Below are 8,530 nucleotides of genomic sequence, written 5' to 3'. Positions count from 1 at the left end.
CCTGGGAATAAAGGCATGTTCCAAACCCACTTGTTTAAAGAAAGTTTAAAGTGAAAATTTAGAGGAGAACCATGTCTGCCCAGGGATCTATTATTTTCATATATAGATGGAAATTTAGGCTGTTTGAGTTTTCTACAATTCAACATGTTTTGAAATAGTTCAGTGACCATTGAGAGAGTGAGACAGGCCAGGACTGGAGCAAATTGACTATTCATGTAGGTTTTATTTTTCACATTAGTCTTTCACAGTTAGTCTGAGAATCCAAATATATACATGAATCATAAAAAACAGAAAGAAATTCATATGTGTACTACTTTATTTTAACTTAAATGCACTTAATTATTTCTAATTTATACAAATAGAAATCTGTTTCTTAGAGATATAGTAAGAACAGCATCATCACCAACACCAGCAACAACAACAATAAAAAATAAAACAGAAAAACAAGCCAAGTCAGCAATAGTAGACTATTATGAGGTGTTGTTTCCTGTGTCTATGTTGCATGTGTTGTTGGAGTACCTGATGAAGCTGTTTACATTTGAGACTGAGAGGGAAGCATTAAAAACACTGGACTTTTCTCTCTGATCGCCATAAACTCCACTCCTGCATGCATTGGTCCTCTCAATTAGATTCAAAGACATGCTAACTCCTTTCCAGAGACTGAAGGAATTTCTGCATTCTGTGTAATTACACATGTGCTAGTGGTATTGTTCTTAGGGGTCTCAAGCCCCACTTCTTGCTCTTTTGCACATACCACTAAAGTGATGAGAGTCAAAATAAATCACTGTTTCAGGAACGTTTTAGTAGAATGTGACAGGAGAAATCATGGTTCTTGAAGGTTACAACCTAGATTCCTCACATATTGTGAGGTGAATCATTCTGAAGGATGTAATATTAGCGAGTGAGGTTTTTTTTCTCCCTATTTCTTACTTCCCATTAATGTGTACATGTGTTTATGTATGGCCATGTGTGTTTGGTGTATGTGTGTGCCTTTTTATGTCGAGATCCAGGTGTATGACAAACATTTTGCTTGGGATTTCCTTTTTTGCCATAAGATTGGAGTTAGGTATTATAGCTGGTTTCATGGTTAGAGTCTCATTTAATCACATATTCCAGGAGCCTATTCTAGTACTCAAAGCAAATGATCAATTGCTCCTAAGTGATCAACCTCCTGCTGTATTTCTGTACAGGAAGGATTAACAGCTGATGTCAGATTGTTTTTGATTTGCTAGGATGTTTGTAGGCCCCTCCAGAACCTTCAACCAATACAAATAATGCAAAACATATGCGCATATACAGCCTATATATACATAGGCATACAGAAACACAGACATAAGTGTTGTAGGTGGTTATTAATATTTACTATTGTTTTATCCTCTTGTAAAGCTTGCTGCTAATCTTAAACAGCTGTGAAACCAAATCACCACACAGAGACTGGGTTTTTAGTTAACCTAGAACACAATGCTGGGCAATATTTACTCCCTCCTAAGCCTCCAAGTCCTCAGTTTCCTAACATTTAGATTTCCCACATTATACTTGCTTTTTTTGTGAAATCTTAGGTCTGGTTCATGCTCCAAGTCCTCCAAGCTCTCTCCTCTCACTCTCTCTCCTCGTGCTCCTCTCCTTGAGCTCCTCCTCCTTCCCGCCCCTTCCTGTTCTCTAGCTCCTCCCCTCTTTCCTGTCCTCTGGCTCCTCCCATTGCACAACATTGTATCTAGTTGCTTTATTTGTGTCCTGTTTACACAAGAGTTGAGACAGGATGCTTATAGTGAGTATCACAATGCAATATCCAGATTGAAACCAGAAAGTTGGGGGTGGGGAAATCAGCATTTGAATTAACAAGGGTAAGGCGTATGCATTTAAAAAAAAAAAACATTATACCAACATTTCCCCCTTTAAGTCCAATAAAAGGCTCCTTTTCTTTCAATACAACAATAATTATGAAATTATGAAAACTGTTACGTAAGATCTACACATGCGATGTCTAGTCCATGTGTATTTAGCACATGGAGAGGGTAACTTAGGAGAAAGTGTCTGATTATCCTATCTATCTTGACAAGTTTAAAGTTCTAAACCTAAATTAACTTTTATCCTTATTGATATTACCTATATAAAAAGATTCCTTAATTTCTAAACAACTTAAGCTTAAATGTGGTACTGTAATATTTTGGTCTTCAACCCCATCAGAGACTTGAGAAGGAATAAAATTAGTTATGAGAGTAAATAGGAAGTGCATGTTAGCAGCTTCCAAAAAATAAAAAAAAATTGACAGAGACAGTTTGTTGCTGAACAGTTAGTCACCCATAACTCTCTATAATGTTGGAGCATCATCTTCAGCCTTCTGGCTCAGAATATTTTGACAGACATATACGTGAAACAGGAACTTATTAGGACTTGCTTACCCTGTCTTGGCAGAGTTCAGCAGTCGACTTGTCCTGCATTTAAGCTTGCCCATTTTAGGCAGAATTTGTCTGTTGTGAAGCAAGGGTATTTTCTTTACCCGAGTGGCTTGTTTGCCACATTTGAAGCCATCTCCATATGGAGGTTCTTCGATGCTCATTATCTTCTTTCAGGTAGGTGGGGTGCTGCCAGGAAATGACTTGTCTCATTGTCAAAGAATCTTTAAAATAATAAGAACATTTTAAATGCCATATTCTGTAGGTCTCCGAAGTTTTTGAAGACTACCTATCTTTATGTAATCGCTTTGTATACAAAATCATATTTATCTGTCAAACCTATGAGATATACTCCTGTGATAAATTAAACTAGTGTCTGACATGACTTTGAGTTGAATAACTAACTATTAACTTGTATACCTAATGTCCTAATCACCTTTTAATAGTAGTTTAAAAGTATTGGAAGTAACCTTGACTTTCCATCAATATAGTAAAGCTTATACCAATGTATTAAAAATACTTATTTTTGCATCAATATGCAAAATCCTATACCAGAGTTAAAATTAACCTTATTTGTGAATAACAAATAAAACCTTAAGTTGAGTAGATTCAATAATCTACCCTTTTTCTATTTCTATAAAATATCCCTGTATATTCCTTGTTTCACTTTGAATAAGACCATTTATAATAACCATCTCCCAATGACAATAAAATTTTGTAGCCATAAGCAAACAACCAAAAACATACCCAACCCCCTTTAAAGGAAATTGGATGCCGTTCTCATGAGTTTCTTCTAGCTGACATTGTGGACATGTAGAAATCCTGTCGGGGACCCAAATAAAAATGGTTAATTAAGCAAGCAATAACATTTGTGGTCCAAGAACATTTGAATGTTGAGAAATTTCAGGCTTAATAAAAGTCCTTTTTAGAACAGTCTAAAATGCTGGACCAGTTAAAATTAGTAGCTTTCTTCAAAGTTCTTTTGGGAGCAGGCTTTGATGAGAAAATAGCAATTGAAGAAGTTGAGGCAGGTACAAACAGAATGCTGGAACATGCAAGATGCTGGAACAGATGTGTCAATTTCTCAGCATGCTGAAGAATGATTCTGTTAGGTTTGCTCTAGCATCTCTGTCGTCTAGTTCTTTTGTTCTGCAAACATATAATTTCTCACAAGCAGTATACAGTTCTAAAATTATAAATGTATGAGAGGTGCAGGATGAAACTAAATTGTAAGCCATTTTTTATCTATATCAATTAAAAGTTTAGCATAATGCATTTTGAGGATATTATAGCGAAGGATTTATTGGCCACGTATTGTTGAAGTTTTTGGCTGGAGACACATTTTTATGTCTCAGTTTTAGAGTTGTTCCCACGTAAAGGGATTAGTAATATAAGTTACCATTATTATTGAACATACAATCATTATCATCAAAACAAGGTTAGATAGATTAAAATATCTTTTCGGGCTCTTGCGTGCCTGTTGTATTAGGCCACATTGCTACCTATTTCCCTAGAGAAGCCTCCCATTAGAGAGACAAGCTGGTTGCCTTGAGCAATAGAAAATGCATGTTTTAAGTAAACTTTACGTAAACTCCTTTTTAATTTAGAATATAAGCGTACCGTAGGTATCTTGTACCTGTTTTGAGGTTTAGCCCTAGATTTTTATATATGTTGTAGCTAATTGTCCTATCCCCTTGTTTATGTAGAATGGGCAGTTATGCCTTTATAGCCAAACTTTATTTAAACTCCCTCTTACCTTTAGCATTTAAGCATACCCTAGGCATCTTGTACCTGGGCTTTACATTAATAAGCATACCCTAGGCATCCTGTACCTGGGATTTACATTGTTTGTGGCCATTTGTTGGCTTGTCCCTTATTTATGCAAGATGGGCAGTTATGCCTTTATAGCCAAACTTTATTTAAACTTCCTCTTACCTCTAGCATTTAAGCATACCCTAAGCATCTTGTACCTGGGCTTTACATTGAAAGTGGCTATTTTTTGGCTTGCCCCTTATTTATACAGACTGGACAGTTATGCCTTTATAGCCGAACTTTATATAAACTCTCTTAGCATTAGTATATAAACTCTCTTACCCTTAGCGTTAAGTATATCCTAGGCATCTTATACCTGGACTTTACAATGATAGTGGCTATTCTTTGGCTTTCCCTCCTTTTAATATGGATGGACAGTTTTGTTTTTTAAACATATGAATATAATTTTTGAGTTTTCAGGAATAAACTAGGTTGCCATGTACTTTGCCATCCTTAAGCCTCTTGTGTCTTTTTTACATTAAGCATGACCAACATTTTTCCCCCATGAAAATGTCTCACGTTTAAAAGGTAAGGTAGATTTGAGAGCAGTGTGACATTACCTCTCTTTATATAAACGTAAAAATGATGTGAATCCAACCTTTAGACCAATAAGGATATAACATTATTAAGAAAAAAAGTTTATATGGTAACCTTTAGGAAAATTTTGTCATTTTGAATCTTAGAGTATCTCTGCAAATGGCTAAACAGCAGGAATTAACATCCTAGCTATTATGTAAATAAGCTTGATCCAGAACTCAGAGATCTGCCTGTTTCTTTTTACTTTGTGTTGGGATGAAAGGCATGTGCCTTCGCCAACTAGTTCAGATATATATAGTTTCAAATCAGTATATTTTTAACTCAAAGCCTTTAAATGAAAATCAGCCATTAAATGAAAAAAACAGAAAAGAAAATTTTAAGTTTGGGGTCAGTTGTGCCAATTTACACTGTAACAAACAAAGCCCAGTTGGTTATTTTAGTTGAGGATTCAATAAATTGGCGGACCCTTACCAGAAAGAGCTGACAAATACCTTGCAGCCAGAGAGCTTTGAATTTTAGCCGTTGTTAACCCAATTATTTGGGTGAGTACTATAGTCTGTAACTTAGTACTCCAATCCTTGGCTTTTTCTCCATTTTCTCCTTGAACTTTCTTGGAAAAGGCATGGAGAAGACCTAACACCATTAAACATATTGCAACCAGATCCATGAATATGACAGCCAAAATGAAGCCAAAAGATATTAAAACACTGTCTGCCATGGCAAGTCTTTATTTTACATGCAGTTTAGGCCAAACTCTGTCTAGAGGTTTGAATGCCTCCAGTTCCTTTCTTTCCTGCCATGGCTGTGGAGCTGAGCCAGTTGAGCCAGCCACAGTATAAAAGAGTCATGCTTGTTTACCCCTCAGTTAGACTGCAGCAGCAGCCAGTCTCAGGTCTGCCCACAGGAGGCTGTCTTTTGCTCCTGGGCCCTTTAAACAGCCTCTCTTAAAGAGACAGTAACTGATCTGGGAGTTTTTAGATTTTAAGTTTAGGTTTTATCACTGGGAGATTATTCCCCCCTCCAAATTACATTTAAGTATGATTTTAAAGGTGTGGATTCTTAGATTAGTTGGGCGCCATTTGTTGTAGGTGGTTATTAATATTTACTATTGTTTTAGCTTCTTGTAAAGCTTGCTGCTAATATTAAACAGCTGTGAAACCAAATCACCACACAGAGACTGGGTTTTTAGTTAACCTAGAACACAATGCTGGGCAATATTTACTCCCTCCTAAGCCTCCAAGTCCTCAGTTTCCTAACATTTAGATTTCCCACATTATACTTGCTTTTCTTGTGAAATCTTAGGTCTGGTTCATGCTCCAAGTCCTCCAAGCTCTCTCCTCTCACTCTGCTCTCCTCGTGCTCCTCTCCTTGAGCTCCTCCTCCTTCCCGCCCCTTCCTGTTCTCTAGCTCCTCCCCTCTTTCCTGTCCTCTGGCTCCTCCCATTGCACAACATTGTATCTAGTTGCTTTATTTGTGTCCTGTTTACACAAGAGTTGAGACAGGATGCTTATAGTGAGTATCACAATGCAATATCCAGATTGAAACCAGAGACTTGGGGGTGGGGAAATCAGCATTTGAATTAACAAGGGAAAGGCTTATACATTTTAAAAAAACATTATACCAACACATAAGTTATGGCTAGAAGTCTTGGAAATGAGAGATTGCAAAAGTATTTCTATTTTGACTTGTGCCAAGATCTAAATAAAGAATTTGCAGGTTGAAGGGAGCAGGGAAATATCATGCCCTGTCCTGAGCAAATGGTCCATAGAGCTAAGTCGTGTTTCACATTTGGAAAGCATACCTATTCTGTCTTTAGAGGCTCCAATGGGTATGTTTCCAGGAACTGAATCTGATCTTACTGCCTGAGGTTATGCAGCTCTAGTCTTCAGAAAGACGGGCCAATATATGATTCAGTATCTTTCCTTCTTGGTCTAATTCATCCCAAGCTAGTGTTCCACAGACTCAAGATCCAAGCTGTGAGGAGCTTTCATTTATGGATGAAAATCTTCCAAGATCAAACAACTTAGAGAAAGAGAGCACACCCTATGATCATGATCCCTTACAGGGGTGCACTGATAAAGTACACCTTGACATTCTAAATCTTGGAGAGCCAAGGCTGACAATAATGGACAATGACTGTCTCATCTGTTTGAGAGAGTTGCCCAAAGACTGAGGAATGGTGAGGTTGACTGGCTGCAAGAAAGGTCAGAGTTCAAATTATACATATGGACTGTCCATCGGTGGTTTGTGTCTTTTGTCTTTCATGAGGAATTCTAGAATGTACTTGTTATGTGTTGATTTTCTGAGATGTATGGTCACTATTTAACCCATGCTGACCTTATGAGGCAGGGGTGAGCTGTCCGACATGGAATGTTCTCATCTGGATTTGGGCCATCTGCAAGAACACCACAAAATACTGATGTTTATAGAAGAAAATTGAGCTCCTTTCAAATCATGATTTTAGGGTCCTGGGGTATATATTCTGAACATTTTCAAGAATGTTGTCCACAACGTCTGAGTATGATGAGAGTCATGACTGAGAGCTTTGTTTCATGGACAGACAAGACAGAGAAAATAGAGGGAGTGTTCTCAATAGTTCTCAATAGCACCCATTGGGGTGCTATTCCCAGGGGATTCCACTTCCAAGCCAACCACATTTCCTAGGACTAACCTCCATCCTATGTAAAGAACAACAATGCAAGGAGTCCAAGATATGGAGACTAGCTCACACCCTATGTGAGGGAGAAATTATCCAAATTGGTGAGTGGAGGGACAGCTGAAGCCAGAACATCAACATTGAGGCTTCCTTGGTGAGAGATGACAACCAGTGAGCTGGGACACTTCTGATCCAGGTTACCCAGGACTTCTCTGGGGACTGAGACTGCAAATATTCACACACACACACCCTGCAGTTCACCTCACTCCAAGCACGAGCTTCCCTGCTCAGCAGAGGCTGCAGTGGTTGTCCCAAGCACAAGCATGGCTGGTCAGTGACCTAGAGAGCAGAGATGGCAGCAGTGAGAGTATCCCAGGACTGTGGCTGAGGCAGGGTGCTGTAAGCTGCTTCCAGGTTTGTGCTGCAGCAGGACAGCAGCTATCCCAAGCAGGTACCTCCATGCTCAGTAACTGAGATAGCAGAAGCAGCTGCCCCAAGTATGGGTCTCCCTGCCCGATGGCCAAACACTGGATACCACTGAGCTGATAGATCTACACTCTCATTTGCCCCTGTAGGCCTAAACTGGAGAGTAGAGAACAGGGGGAAAACTCGTGCTTTCTGATTAGGCCTGGGCTTGCATGAGTGTGCCTTCAAATGAGTGCATGCAGAGCCCCAGATCCAGGGTGCCTCTACACTAGTAGATAGACATCAGATCCCTCCCACACACAGCCCTACTGTTGGCAAAATAGGATCCTTGGGACAGCGTTCTGAATATGGAAGACCCTGTTCTATGGGTCTCCTACTGAAATCCATGCAAACAGTTCCTAGATCCCAGACAGATTTGTAAGCAGAAGGACAGCATGACAGGTCTATATGCCCTGAGGTATACATGTGCATCTGCACATGCACATAGCACCACTTCCAGTTCTTAGGCTCCACCCATCCAGGCATTTACATGCTTTAAAACCCTGTCCTTCAAGTCTTACTTCAATGCACACACCTGCGCTTGTGCACATGCATTTTCGACCTTCCTCCCTTATCTACAGCTGAAACACTAACATGCACTCTTGAACCAGTGGACCTCTCTCATCTTACTGAAGAATACTCCAGACTACAGAGACAGATGGAC

The sequence above is a fragment of the Meriones unguiculatus genome, assembly GCF_030254825.1.
Source record: "Meriones unguiculatus strain TT.TT164.6M chromosome 16 unlocalized genomic scaffold, Bangor_MerUng_6.1 Chr16_unordered_Scaffold_43, whole genome shotgun sequence".
Lineage (NCBI taxonomy): Eukaryota > Metazoa > Chordata > Mammalia > Rodentia > Muridae > Meriones > Meriones unguiculatus.
Note: the sequence above shows the minus strand (reverse complement) of the source record.